This window comes from Magallana gigas, chromosome 9, assembly GCF_963853765.1.
Source record: "Magallana gigas chromosome 9, xbMagGiga1.1, whole genome shotgun sequence".
In the NCBI taxonomy this organism is placed as follows: Eukaryota; Metazoa; Mollusca; class Bivalvia; order Ostreida; family Ostreidae; genus Magallana; species Magallana gigas.
Genome location: NC_088861.1, coordinates 37138374 through 37154743, shown reverse-complemented (window position 1 = coordinate 37154743; position 16370 = coordinate 37138374). Strand labels below are relative to the sequence as shown.

Genomic DNA, 16370 nt, shown 5'->3' with positions numbered 1-16370 from the left:
CTTTTTGGACACATCACTTATACATTAATTAATATGCTATTTTTAATTAAAGAATAAATTGTACTATTCATCCATAAATACACTTTAACAGATATCTAATTTGATGCAATAACAAACTGTTTTCTTTAATGATTCATGTGGGCACCAGTGTGTGGATCATAATAGCTATTAAAGGGGCATGGTCACGATTTTGGTCAAATTTTATTTTTCTGTTTTTATTATTTACAATGCTTAACGAGGCCGAGTACAGAACGAGTACGCACGCTTTCGCGGAGCGTTTCATTTGTATTGTGACGTCATCTTTTTGCTTTGTTGACGCCATGGCGTGATAGTTTCAACTGCAGATATTTAGCGAAATTTGTTAAAAATAGCTCGTTTGATGTGTAAAATTGATATTATATTGTGGAATAAACATAAATGTCTCGAAGTATAAGCTATATTTGGGCTCGGGTCGAAAACGTGAAGAGGTTTCAGCAAGCCTAACCCTCTGTCATGTTTTCTTTACCCGCCTAAATTACGCTTAATTCATTTATTTCAAGACATTAACCATGTATTTTATATTAATTGCCCTAAATATGTGATGTTATATATTTATTTATTACTTAAATATGTCTTAATGTTTTAATAATACAGCAAAGATCACCATTTCCGTCTTTGTCAAATAAAAAATAGCCATTATCTGACAAACTGGGAAATTGGGTGTACAAAAAATAACTTTGATAAGACCCCTGGAACAAACCAGGAGGTAAAAAAAAAATTTATTTGACGATTTGATGCCTTTTAGCAATAATTAACTTAAATATATAGAACAGAAAAAGAAATCCCTAGGGCAGAAGTTTAAAAAATATGCAAATTTGGTACATTTCAAGCAAAATCCCATAGGGTCCTATGTTAAAAATTAACAAACTTTGAGATGACCCCTTAACAAACGGTGTGGTAAAAGTCTTATTTTTTTATCTTAAATTTATAATTATATCATTAGAAATTCTTGTAAAAATTTTCATTCAAAAATCTAGGGCAGAAAAAATTAGACCCGGCCTCGTTAAGGAATGTACATGTATTTCTAATGATCAAATGCAATTTGGGTGCCAGTCGATGAGTTTTATGCAAGATATATGGAACGCCAAATTATCATATATTCAAATATTTGTACCTATCTTCAAATAATTGTACCTATCTTCAATTCAATTGTACCTATCTTCAATTCAATTGTACCTATCTTCAATTCAATTGTACCTATCCTCATATTGAATTAGAGATAAGTACAATTCAATTATACCTATCTTTAATTCATTTGAAGATAGGTACAATTGAATTGAAGATAGGTACAAATGCAATGAATTGAAGATAGGTACAATTGAATTAAAGATAGGTACAATTGAATTGAACCTATCTTCAATTACTAAAATATTGGCAATAATGAATACTCCCTGTATAGTACGTCACAACTGGCGCGAAATAAAATCGGGATCGGGATGATAAAATAGGCAATATGATTTCGTCAACTTTTCGAAAGATTGAGCCTTAAAACAAACAAAAACTCATAATAATTGTTACCGCTTTAATAAATAGAGTGATTATCAACTGAAATATACATTCTCTGATAAAATTATAGAAAAAAATAAAGCCAGTTTTTTATTTAGGTATATAGTGACCCTAACTACGTCACTACCTAACTCCGTCACTTTTGGGGTATTCGGGTATGCATGTTTTTGGCTTACTTATTGATATACATGTATATTTAAATAAGTAAATGATGCCTTTTGCAAATATATTGCCCACACACACACCCATATATATATATATATATATATATATATATATATATATATATATATATTTATTTATTTATTTAATTCTTCTTTTATCTTCGTTGTTGGTGCTTCCCTTGTTTCCCTCCATGTTGAAATCTCTTCAAGGGAGCGTTCATTATTTTCAACAATACACAAAACGAATTAAACCTAGGTATAATTGAATTGTACTTATCTTCAAATCCTTTTTAGATATGTTTGAATTGAACCTATCTTCAAATCAATTGTACCTATCTTTAAATGAATTTTACCTATCTTCAAATGAATTAGAGATAGGTATAATTCAATTGAACCTATCTTTAATTGAATTGAAGATAGGTATAATTCATTTGTACCTAGGTATAATTCATTTGTACCTAGGTATAATTATTTACACCTATCTTCAATTCAATTGTACCTGTACCTATCTTTAATTCAATTGTACCTATCTTCAAATGATTTGAAGATAGGTACAATTATTTGAAGATAGGTACAAATATTTGAATATATGTTAATTTGGCGTTCCATAAAGATACTGAGCTCACAATTCTTCGTTATGTAAACAAGGCCCGTGACCTGTTTTTGTTTACATAGGTTCAATATACCAGTAAAAATCTTTTTCAAGGTGATTTGTCTATCTTCTTATTCATTTTAAGCATAAATAAACAGTTCCTAGCGATTAACGCATGCATTTGAAGTCTAAAACTGGAATTTTCACTTCAACATTTAAAATGTACACAAAAGCTTTGTTTACATAGCGAAGAAATTTAAGCTCTGTAACTTGCTTCTAACTTAACAAATGACACTAAAATTCTAGTTGCCGAAAAATGCCTTACTGAAGCATTGTAAGCATTAAAATCGAAAATATAATTTTCACCAAAATCATGACCATGCCCCTTTAAACGTTTTCTCTACATTTTTAAGTCTCTATATCAATGGTAATAGGGGCATTCAAGTAAAACGATATTTAAAGAGACCCTTCAGAGTTTCAAGAAAATCGAAGTTAATACGTGGCTTCCAAATATTTGATTTACATGAATGTATACATTGTCTTGCAAGGGTAACTTAAACGAAATCAGAGTCACATGGATGATAATACAAACGTGAATACTTTATATAATGCGCAGCAACGTAGAACATCACTTCGTGAACAATTAGTGTTGCATACATCACTGCATGTCTTTTCTTCTATCTACCCTTGAAGATAACAATTCTCTTGGTAAACATGCACAAATAATTAACACATATTATTGCAGGACACCAGTCATGACTGGTTTCAGACACATAACATCGTTATTCAAGTGGTCGAGGCGTATAAGAAATCTCGACAAGCAACAAAAACAAGACAAACAAACGAAAACAAACAAACGTCACAAAACTAATTCCTAAATCTTAATTCAAAGAACAAAAATTCTTCAATATATGTTGTCATAGTCGACAAATATCTGCAGTGAAGTATAATATACATGTACTGTATTTTTTTCTTTAGATAAAAAAAATATATGTTTTTTCTCTTTGAAGATTTTTCGTAAATTCATATACCTTGATACAAAATTGTCAGTCAGAAAAATTATGTACGATGTCGTATTCCTTAATGGATGTAGTTTTTTATATTTTACTACAAAGTCAAATTAAAAAGATGGTCGAGGTGTATAGTAATATTATAAGACCCGTATTGAAAGCATCTTTGCAATATCACCAGCTTATACCAACCGAAACGAAATTTATACGAAATATAAATCGTTCAAATATCACCTATTTGTGATTTTAACAAACGTGATCTAACCCAGTATTCTCATTTTCTGCATTCTTTTATAAAGCTACGTGCTTTAAGCTCTACACCTTTTTATGAACATTTTTATGAATCACTTTTTGACATGAATGCAAATATTTTTTTTCTAATTATATTGATAACAAAATAATTGTTCTTTTTAATGGTGGTACATACATCTATTCTTCTAAATAAAAGACTAGTTTATCACCGGGCACTTACCTTGATCTGACAATTTTGGTATAAGATATGCAAAAATAATGTATATACTACCGTTTTAAAAATACATACATGTATATACAATTTTATACCACTTCAAATTGGTAGTAAATCTTGGTGTAGGGTGTATACCAGTACGTACTATGCATACGAGTAACTAAAACAATGATATAATAATAAAAAATGTTTACTAGAATTATGCAGGCCATTTTAATTATATCAATATACTTTCAATAAAATTGTGTTTTAATCATGGATCTTATTTGTTTTACTGTGCAATAGGCAGTGTATCAATGTGATATTGCTCACAGTTTAAAAAAGAAGGATAGTACGAAAATAAGGTTATCAAAGATGAAAAGAGCGTTTTGAATTTTGAGGAAACCCACTCATGCATCGTTTTAGGAATCAAGTTTTTATGACCTCATCACAAAGACTCCAAACTTTTCACATGTTATGTAAGTAACAGATTCCAGTCCATTTTCGTATTCTTGATTCCAAAGACAATACATTTAATGTTCCACTGAGGAAAACAGGTTTTGACTCTTTGCATAAAATCAGTACAATCATCAACTTTCCCGATGGCAAATTATAAATATGGGAATAATCACTGAATATAATGTATTTTTTTCATTTATTTTTTTTCATTTTAAATGGGAACGATCATTATTTCAATGTCTTGTTATGTACATAAACTTTATTTTGAGGTGAAAAAATAATGTATTTTTTTGTATTTTTTAAAATCTTTTTTCAAATCGAATGATCAATAATCCAATGTCTTTTTCTTCTTATAGCTATTTGCAATACGAAATTAACTTTTAACATAATTCAAATAAAATTTTTGAGCAGATTTATTATTCAATGTTTTGCGTTATAAATATATATATATATATATATATATATATATATATATATATATATATATATATATATATATATATATATATATATATATATATATATTTCATATCTAAAATATTATCTTAAACTTATATGTTTACATGCATTTTTGTTATGACACTAAACCAATGAAGTTGATCAAAATTTTGCACAAATGTACCAATTTTTCTCTTTTAATCAAGAAACTTAATCATTTGTCATCAAACTAACATATCATTGAAGATATTTTTTGACGATAAAAAAGAAAGTTTTCATGTGACTATCTATATTACTATATTAAAATAATAGACTCGAATTTTTGGGCTTTAATACCGAGAAATCGGAAGAGTACTGTCTTTTGTTTTATATATTTTAAACATCATTGATACATCAAGGTTACCAAATTGTTTTTATTTTTTCTCAATCAAGCTTCGCTAATTAATAATGAACAAAAATTCCTTTAAAAAATCCGGAAATCATATGGCTTTTTTTGGATTTTACAATCTTTTGCGCATGCGCATTACATTCACGCTAAATCATGAGAGGCTCTTTAGTTTTATATTTCCCCAATATCACATTTGCATGGATAAACTCAGTAAAGAACTCATATTCAAGTACGTGTAAATATTTAATGGAGTTTTGTCATATATTCTGGCTGTCAAAGGAAATCCGGGAGATAACTCTAACTAAGTGCATTTATTATGAAATATCCCGAGAGTTCCGAATGTCAACGTGTAAATTCGAAGCGAGTAATAAGTGTTGAGTTTCTTATTAATATGAATTATTTGTTTTAATGTAAGGTATTTACAGCCTTAAAGTGGTTTGTTATGAATAATTTGACTGTTTTTTCCATGCAGCTTCATTAATTTTCTCCACAATCGTCTCGGAGCGATTCAGCAATGTTATGCTTCATTACGGGTATATGGGAGGCATTTTAACTGTGGTAAAGGCCTGTCCCGAGACACAGTTAGATTACTCTAACTACGCAGAGTGTAGTGAAATTAATAGCATTATTGTAGGCTTAAAGCTCAGTGATGTAAATGTTAACAATATAGTGACGCCGTGTGTCGATGTATCTATTTCGTAAATGTCCGATATCATATGTAATGCCAACCCGTGCACGCACGGGTCAAAATCTAGTAATATATAAACGATTGAGTCTCATGCTTTTCCTAATTTGGATTTGTAAAGATTTTGAACAATAATTTGAGTTTTTCCCGAATTTTGAGGTCACAAACATGTACCCTTTAGGCATTTACATGTATATTGAGTTTATCTTTTTTCGTATTTGTTGATTCGATGTTAACTTGATTTTGAAATTCGAGGTGACAATATACGTGCAGTATTTACGCAAATTGTTCCTCATCTCAAAATTATGACACAATTTAAAGTAAGTTTTACTTTATAATGTCCTAATCGCCATTTCGTTTTATCTTTAACTCCGTAAATATTGCTTTTGAAATAAATAAATTGAACTTTAAAAATAACACACAATGCTGAAAGATAACAGTGTTGCAACATTTTGTAACATTCATTCAATTAAGGTGCATATTTTTGTTTAATTAGAAGTTTATTAAGAAATACGTACCTTTATTTTCTGGTCACAAATGGTGATGAGTATATTTTTTCGAAGGCAATTTTTAACTGAAAATTTACGAGATGCTTCTTCGGCCTTCTTTTCTAAAACACAAACGCAAAAGGAAGTTTGATTGATATAAAAACTTAAGCTACTTTCGGTTTACTGGTACACATTTCCCTAAGTAGAAACGACCATCCGTGAAATCCTCTAGAAAAAAAACGCTTTACAACTAAACTTAAAACATTATGCATCTAACCTGCCCAGTGTTTTGATTTTCATGTGCAATATCTTTTTCTCCTTTGTTCGAACAAAGAAGATTTTTTAAAACAAATTGTTTACGCATTTTCACATTCAGATCCCTATTCTAAGTCCAAAACTGGATACATTTAAAATCATTCCAATTTTGTAAACATTAAAAAATCATAAATTTGAAAGCTTATTTTTAACAGGAGTTTTGTGGGTTTTTTTAGTATTCAGACCGTATGCTTAAGTTTTTTAGATAAGTTGTCCAATCTCCTTAATAACATGCAAATATTGTCGGTTGTCCTTTGAAAGTGTGTTGCAAAAAAGCTTCTTTAACTTAAATATCAATTATTTGATTATTTTTAATTAAAGGATAACCTGTTCTACTAAACGTACTTTAACTCCTATTTCATGAAATGGAATATTGACATGGATTTTAAAATATGTATAGGAATAAATAAAAACTGATTCATATGAGCATCAGAGTGTCAATCACAATTTATACTTTTACATGTCTTCAATCTGTACATTTCTAAGCCTCTGTATCCATGGTAATGGGATCATAGAAGTAAAACGATATTTAAAGGTTTTTTTAGAGTATTAATAGATCGATACGTAACCACCAAATTTGATTTACATGTATAGTTTGTCTTGCAAGAGCAACTAAAACGAAAGAGTAATTAAGTTAACATGGGTGGTAATACCAACGTAAATATTTTAGATAATGCTCAACAACGTAGAACATCAATTCGTGGTAAATTATTTTTGCATACATCACTGCATGAATGTTTGCTCTTTTCCTTCTAACAACCTTGTAAATTACAATTCTCTTCGTAAACATGCAAAAATAATCACATATTATTACAGGATATATATTTTACCAGCAATGCCAACAAAGTGCTTTACACTGCCATCGCTTCTGCAGTCAGGCTTGTAGCATCGTTTTTGAAAGTGAAGGGTGAGGATTTAAGAAAAATTTTGATAAACGAATAAACAAACACCCCCCCCCCCCAAAAAAAAAACAAAAAAAAACACCCATTACAAACTTATTCCTAATCCGTACGAACAAAAACTCCGAAAAACAATATTATCTGATTCTTTGCAAAAATGATTGACCGGGTATATTTCTTAGAATCTCTATTACATTTATTAACAACGATGTTAAACATCATATTTAATGCATTTTTGCGACGTCATATGTACTTTGTTTTCACGTGGCGGGCGAATCCTAATTTTTCATATGATCTATTTAAATTGCATCGATGCATGTGATTAATGACATTATATCATAAATGGTTTTTTTTTAAATCCTTTCTCATATCATTTTCCTGAAATAGATATTGTATTTATTAAAGATATTGTTCAAGCATTCTATAGAATCATCAAAATAAGGCACATTTTTGCTATTCAAAATTGGGGTAAATCCGTAGGTTTCCCAAGCACTATTCACATGCGTAATTATATTATCTAGTAATTTTATGTAAAATATTCTAAAATTGTATTGATCTTTTACCTACGCCAAGCTGGGTTTCACGTGCATTAAAATTTCTTCATTCAGCTGCTTAAACATAGCAGGAAGAGTCTCTGACCGAACCATTAGTTTATGAATACTAGTATTTTACTTTAAAAGAAGCTTTTAAACTGTTCATTATTTGATTACCGGTTATTAATATAAATGGATTTTGTACGTCATGCATTTACGACCATTAACGACAACATCTATTTAAAGGAAACATGCAGTTTTATTACTGGTTTCATATAAATCCCTTTTATCGTTAAGAAAGGGGTCTTCTCGTCCTCAAACATACTTTTTATAATAAAAAAAATCATTAAATTTTGACACAGAAAAACAGATCATATAACAAAATAATTCTATCAGTTTAATCAATTTTACCTCCTTGTTATAGCATAAAGGTTAGATCAATGTCAGTACCTTTTTTTGCAACTTATAGGATGATAAAAATAAATGTAGTTCGTTGCTGTTATGCAGATATCTGTTTAAGATATGAAGATTCTATTCTTCAATGAAATGATAGAATATCAGAATGTTTATCAGCTTATACAACTAAATTGAAAACTGAAATTGACATTGCTCGCATTTCCTCCAATTTTCTTAAATTTTGAACATATTTTGATTATTTTTTTATGCTTCCAATAATAAAATAATTCTAATTTTTACGTATTATGAATACTTTAAACAAAGATATAAATTGACAGAAAAGCTATTATATCAATTACTTAAAAAGAGAGGGAAACTGAAAACTGATTTTAGGGATTTTTTTCCACACAAATCAATGAATAGAAAGGGCGCAGTTAAAGGTTATAAAAATTTAATTTGATAAGTAAATCTTATATTAAAGATAAATTCTGAAACTCAAGTATCATATTATTAGTTCAATATGTAAAAAAAAATCCAACATTAATATTATTGTTTTAAAAATGCTTAAACAGATTCATTAATTTCAAACAATTTTAAATTGCGAAACATGTGATATTTTCCTTCACCAAAAATAATGTCCTTATTAGATTCTCAACATTGGCTACTATTTCTATGCCAAGTTGTATGATAGTAAATAAGAAAGAAAAATGTACTATTTTAATTTCCTTTCATCTTAGTTTAATGGAAAATTTATCAAAACTACGTTTGACAAGTCAGAAAACCAGAAAAGACTCCTTCCTTAGGGTATCCAACTCCTCAATGTTCTTGTCTCAAGAATTTCATGAGAAGTATATCATTGAAATCAGAAGACAAAACATACTTAAAGTGTACAAAGACAATGGTGGGTCAGTGTTCATCCCTCTGAATAATAGTCAATTTATTTTTACCTTTTTGCACCTTAAATGCAATTTTAGCCTACCTGAATTCCTTGTCACTTTTTACAACAGTTACAATTTGATGTGAAATTTAATAAAAAATGAATATCAAGAATTTGTAAAGATTTATCCTGTTTGCAAACATATAAATTCAGTATCATTTTATAAAATAAAATATGGGGGTCAGTGATATCGAATTTAAGATATATGGCTTTTAAGGTAAAATTCTTGCAAAATTTGGCTTCAAAATTCAGACATTTTTCTAAACACTTGCATCATTTTATGCGTAACGTCTACTGTAAAACGAGAAAATTCGGCGCATACATATTTTAGCGCAAACGAAAGTGCCAGTACATTAGCGCAATTATATTTTAGCGCATACATCTTTTCTTAAAAAAAAATACAAAAAATGTTGTTGTTTGATAAACGATCACACCCAAAATTTAGTTCTGTGTTCACTCAAGCACGTGAACACAACGACTTAGATTTCTATCTGGCATGCACGGTAAACTGTCGTTGAGAACAATACACTTACTTTTGTGTAAATCGTCAGTAGATAGATATGAAAACTTCATTTATGGCGATGATATGTAATTTTTGTTGGTAAACAAATTTGAGTTATCGGACTTTGAATTTATCGTGTCGACTTGGATAACACTAGAAGAGTCCCGAAACTAAAAGTGAAATCGAATGCTACATTTACCATGAGTTTCGATCACCATGAGGGAATCTTTTTCATAGTAATCTTTCATTTAAAAAACACAAAAATAGGTATCGTCTTGTTATCTTTATATCCATTAATCAGAGATCAAAGAAATTATGATCGATCATGTATTGTCAGTGTAAACGATCGCCATGCTTAATCACATTTTCATCTCGAGGTGCTAAATGGAAGTGGCATGAGGAGAAGCCCAATTTTCAAGGTGCTAATGAGAGATATTAAAAAGCAATTAAAACTGAATTTATTAATCCATGTTTAGGCACTTATACCCTTATACCCGATAACCCATACCGTTTACCTGTGTAATTGTTTAAACAAACAGAACCGAGAGCATCTGATATTTGAATGAACACTTCTATATAGCCTTAAAAATGGACTGACATCATTGTTTTGCAACTTGAAGAAATTTAACACATATAGAAAATCGTTGGCGCACTATTTATTTTAGCGCTCAGAGGCAGTTGCGCCAAAAGCGCTAAAATTTGTAGTGCGCCATATTTTCTCGTTTAACAGTATCTATCTTTCAAGATTTAATTTTGTACATGTCAAACAGAACCTATAGTATGGTGTCATAGATCTGCCACCACTTGTCAGATAATTATGTCGACTTGTCAGATAATTATGTTCACTTGTTAGTTCTTAAAGTCGACTTGTCACTTATTCACGTGGTTAAGAATTTAACAATTTAACCTTTCCACGCCCAATTTGTGCCATCCATTTGAAATCATATTTTCTGACAAGTCGACATCAGGATCTGACAAGTCGACATAATCATCTTTTAAGTCGATTTAATGATTTGACTAGTCGACATAATTATCTGACGAGTCGACATAATTATTTGACAAGACAATAACATCTGACAAGAAAACATCATTTTCTGACAAGTCGACGTACAATATGAATGATAATTTTCTTAAAACTAGTGGCCATATTATTTTTTATGTTAGATAATTATGTTAACTTGTCAGATCTTTATGTTGACTTGTCAGATGATTATGTAAACTTGTCAGATATTTATGTCGACTTATATGGTATTATGATGACAAGTAAATGGCAGTTAGTGGCACTAACACGCCTTGACAACAAAATGTTGAGTCTCTATAGTCACTATGGTTATTTTCTGACAAGTCAACATAAAGATCTGACAAGTTGACATAAATATCTGACAAGTCGACATTATCATATGAGAAGTTAACATAATTATCTGACATGTGGTGACTGATCTATGCCACCATACTCTAGAGTATGTAATAAACCTATCAATTGTTAAAAATGTTTAAAATGAATAAGTACATTATAAAAAAAAAGTATATTGAAAATTCTTAAAACTGCTTGTTTTGTTATTTTTGTCCAAAAAACCTCCCACACAAAAAAAAAGTTTTGCCAAAAACTTGTTTGTTTCTCGAATTTAGATGGATTTTGTATAAATGTTGTGTAATCATGAAATTATAATCTTTCTGTTATGATTAGATAAATACCATTATATTCATTTAAAATATCATGATCATCTGCGCAATTAAATCAAAACGTGAGGAATGAGATACCTTCAACACTATTCAAGTCAATTATGACGTCATATCGTATGAGGTACAGATAGATGACTTTCTACATATCGCTGTAAAATCATTCGGGAAGCATTAACGTTCCCGCGAATGGAAATTCACCGAAAAAATTGATGAAATTTTTGCACATTTAGCATTGATTTAATAGTAATTCGTAGTGTCTGGTATTTATTAACTCTCTTTATGCAAAAACAGAATCTTAAGTGAATTTCTAAATCATCTTGAGACTACAAAAACACAACTGTTAGGATGACAAAAAATTATACATTGCTCCAAGTGTAACATTAATATAAGATATTGCTACAAAACAACAAGTGGATTTTTAATAAACTGGACAAAAGTCACGAAACATTTTTCAAAATCATGAAAAAAGGCACCTTTTCACCTTTTCAGTATACAGGTAAATTCCTTGTCTATTCAAGGTAGATAAGAATTTAGCGAACCGCACATTGGGTAAACGTTTCATATTTCTAAATGTTTTAACTGGAGTGTTTTAAAGGAAGGGTTTGAAACTTTGAACGAATGGAAGGTTGATGTATTTAAAATCCTGAGCTTCTTTCGGTTTACTGTTACAACGTTCCATAGAAACGACCATCCGTGAACACCTCCAAAAAAAACAAGCTTCACAACTTAATATTAAATGTTTAGCATCTAACCTGCTCAGTGTTTTGTTTCCAAAGTATGAATCATACTAGCTATCAAATGTTTTCTGTAAATATCTAGGTCTCTGTATCCATGGTAATGGGGACATACAAATAAAACGATTTTTAAAGGTGTTCTTCTGAATTCTAATAATATGGAGAAGAATACGTAGCCACCAATATTCGATTTACATGTATACATTGTCTTGCAAGGGCAAATAAAATGAAGGGCGAATTAAGGTCACATAAATGGTAAAACAAACGTGAAAATTTAAAATAATGCTTAAAACACCACTTCGTGTTAATACATCCATGCATACATTGTTACATGTCATTCTTTTTCTTTCAACAACCCTTGTAATAACAATTAAAATTCTCTCTAGTTTGTAAACATGCACAAAAAATCATCGCATATTATTGCAGGACACCAGTTATGCCAACAAACTGGTTTACACTGCCATCGCTTCTGCCATTAGGCATGTAGCATCGGGTTTTTTTAAGTGGGGTAAGGGGGGGGGGGGTAAGAAAATCTTGACCAGCAAAAAAAACAAACAAGCAAAAACAAAAACTAATTCCTAATTCGTATAAACAAAAATATTTAACATATGTTGTCAGTGCCGTCAAATATGAGTAGTTATATATATTGCTGTCGCAATGTTATTTGCAAAGAGGTCACACATTGTGAAATTTTAAATATCTTAGATTTTATCATTCGACATTTTCTTATCTCGTTGAATATTTTTCGTAAATTTCTATATTTTGGTACATAATTGTCAGTCAGCAACATTATGAATAATGTCTTATTCCTAAATGTAGAGTAAAGGTACGTGTAATATTTTTTCTAATATTATTCAAAGTCAAATTTGAAAGATGATCAAGGTTAAAGTAATATGATAAGACCTTTATTGAAAGCACCTTTGCAATATTTCTCCGTCCTAAACCAACCGTGCGCAGAAAGACATTTTAACCGCCCAAAGATCTTCAATGTATTTGAGATCTTAAAAAGCGTGATTTTACCCAATATTCTAATTTTTTCGCATTCTGTTATCAACAGACGTGCTTCGAGCTTTACACTTTTTAATGAAACACCCTGCTATTTTGACATTAAATATATTTTAAGATGTCAATATTTATTTTTCTTATTATATCGGTAACAATAGATTCAGTTTTCTTTGTTAAAGTTTATTGTGCAAATATAGGATCCAAAGTGAATTTCTCAATCAGCCTAAAACTTCGTAAACACAACTGTAAGGATAACAGAAAAAAAACACATTGTTTAAAATTTAACGTTGATATATTATACCTGCACAAAATAATAAGTGGATTTTTAATAAACTGGACAAAAGTAAAAAAAACATTTTTTAAATAATGAAAAATAGTAATGGTGTTTAGATAATAAACTACATAGCAGTACATGCGGATTGTTTTTCTTACGTAAGACTATTCAACTATATTCAGCTTCCACACCTTAATTCTCAGGAAAAGACCATCATAATAAATGTGTCTACATTGCATTCATGTGAGCTGTATTCAAACACATTTGATAGTATACAGGTAAAAACCTTTCATATTTAAATTACATTATGATTTAGTCAACCGTACATTGGGTCAAAGTTTTAAAATTCAAAATATTTAACTGGACGCAGATGTGTTTGAAACTTAAGCTTTTATGGTTTATTGTATGTTTATTATTTTTACAAACTTTGTTACATGCAATTGCCTCACAGCTGTTCAGAAGAGATGCCTAGTGATGAAAAAATATTGAAATTATAAAAGGACGAAGGCACATGTTTTATGACTATCGACTCACGTTTTGTTTTTTTTTACAAATGCTCTTGTTACATTTAAAGGTTTAAAGTTTTCAATTTAAACTGTTATAGTTCAGTTTAAATTGATAAAGAACTATATATGATATTAGTGATATCTGGCCCCCATAATTTGCTATTTTGAAAGTGAATCAGATACATTAATTTGCTGTGGGGTTTTTTTTTATTAAAAGAGTTGACATAAAATATGTTTTTCACCTATTTATTTGATTTATATGCTCTCACTGGCAGTATATGACGTCAGAAGTGACGCTATTTTTATAATTCAATCAAAATCAGTAAAAAAAAAATTGACATTTTTCTTCTCTTTTTTTTTGAATCGGAAAAATAGAGCGACTCTTTGAACAAGACCGAACTTTTTGTCACTAATTAGTACTGGAGAGATACATCTTCGGTGAAAATATTTTGTTTGTTCAAGCAGTCGCTCAACGTTTCCTTAAAGAAGAACTGCTTCCAAACAAGCCGTTTTATGCTAAAAATGTGAAAATGACGGGTAAAAGTAAATTTTATGATGTTATATTTTTCAATTTTGGGCACTAAAATCAAAATCAAAATAACATTTAAGGGGGGCCATCTTAGGTTCAAATCATATATAATCCTTTTAAACTTTTAATGCGACACTCTTATTTAATTGTTTTTTCTTCTTAATATATTTTTATCTCCTTTTAAACAAGTAAAAAAATTTTTCATCAATCTATCAGATCATAAAAGATATTGTTAATCATTAAAAGAAGGGTTTAATCAGATTTTATAAAATATAAATGATTGAGTCTCGTCCTTTTCTTAATTCGGATTTGTAAGAGCCGATATTTAAAGAATCAAACATGTAAGCATGTGGCAATCTATACCGAGTCAATTTGTTTTTCGTATGTGTTAATTCGATTGAAATTTAATAGTGACACACTTTTTATTAATTTTTACTGAATACTGCCCTGGTCGCCTATTTTGTTTTGTTTGTATTTCCGATAAATATTGTTTTTGAAATAAATAGATTGCACTTATAAAAATATCATTCAATGCTTAAAAAGGATAACAACGTTGTTATTTTTGTAACATGCATTTAACAAAGCTGCATATTTTGTTTTTCATTTAGAAGCTAATCAAAGAATACGTACCTTTGTTTTCTAATGAGAAACAGTGGTGAAGATATTATTTTAAAGCAAATTTTCAAACTGAAAACTCGCGAGATGTTTCTTCGTCCTTCTTTCCTAAAATACACACGCAAAAGGGAAGGTTTTATAATCCTGAGCTACTTTCGGTTTACTGGTACAACATTCCCTAGAAACGACCATCCGTGAATTCCTCCAGAAAAACAAGCTAAAGAACTAAATTTAAAAAATCCGGCTTCTCACCTGACTAGTATTTTGTTCTCGTGTTTTGTGTATTTATCTTTTTTGTTGGAACACAGATAATGCTTTAAGCTTTTCATCCAAAGAATATGACAACGTTGTGATATTTTGTAATATAGATTAAATTAAGCTGCATATTTGATTTTTTAAAAGATGTCCTAGTTATAGAAAACCACACTTTATATACTTTTGTAATAGAAAATTGATATTAAAGACTATATGCAGCATTTTTCGACCCAAAAATTGAAGTTTTAAAAAAGGGTTATAAAATAAGGTGGAAAATTGTTAAAATCATATTGAAAATAAGTGTGGAAAATGCTTATTACAACAGTGACGTCATAACCTAGAAATAACGTCATGAAAATTGTCATTTTTGGATAAATTGATTTTTGTAGCAAAATATGGGTGTTTTCCAGTTGTTTTCAGACTGGGAAACATCGAGTTAGCTCAAATACCCTTTTCTAGTATAAGTGTATGCATGTTCTTATATAAACAAAAACATATGTTAATATCGCACTTGAGCAGACCAGGGATCTATACTTCCGAATGCAAAATATAGAGAAAAAATTACAATATTTTCATTGGTTTGCAAAATTGCGGAATATGGTCATTTATGTGACATCATTGATAAACAGCGAATGGGCAATAATGACTAAAACGAGGATTAAAGTGAATGGCATTCTCTGTAGATATGATTTGTATACGATTCTATTTAAAATTGGTTTAAATTGGGGCAAATATTTGACAATACTTAATAAAGTCCTTTTATTCAAAAACATGTATTGTAATATATGACCAACTGTTTTCATTGATAATTCATTCGGGCGCCAGTGTGTGTATCACAAAATGCTAATTAGAAACAAAAACGCTTGTTACAAGTTATCGAAATAAACTAGTTAACGCTGTCCCGCGAGGTGAACAAAATCTCTTTTCCATATATTGTTTAGGCCGACTATATGTGGAGTAAGGGTAAGTGCAT

General features: G+C 29.7%; 1 long non-coding RNA gene across 1 annotated transcript in view; it reads right to left on the bottom strand.

Annotated features, from left to right (window-relative positions):
• The window catches only part of LOC136271122 (uncharacterized), a 75098-nt gene extending 59805 nt beyond the window's left edge, over window positions 1-15293 (bottom strand). The window contains exons 1-2 of the long non-coding RNA XR_010708954.1: window positions 15158-15293; window positions 6245-6336 (exon numbers count right to left, since the gene is read on the bottom strand). This is a non-coding gene — a long non-coding RNA (uncharacterized lncRNA). The remainder of the gene's footprint in view (window positions 1-6244; window positions 6337-15157) is intronic.
• Between the last annotated feature and the right edge of the window lie 1077 nt (window positions 15294-16370).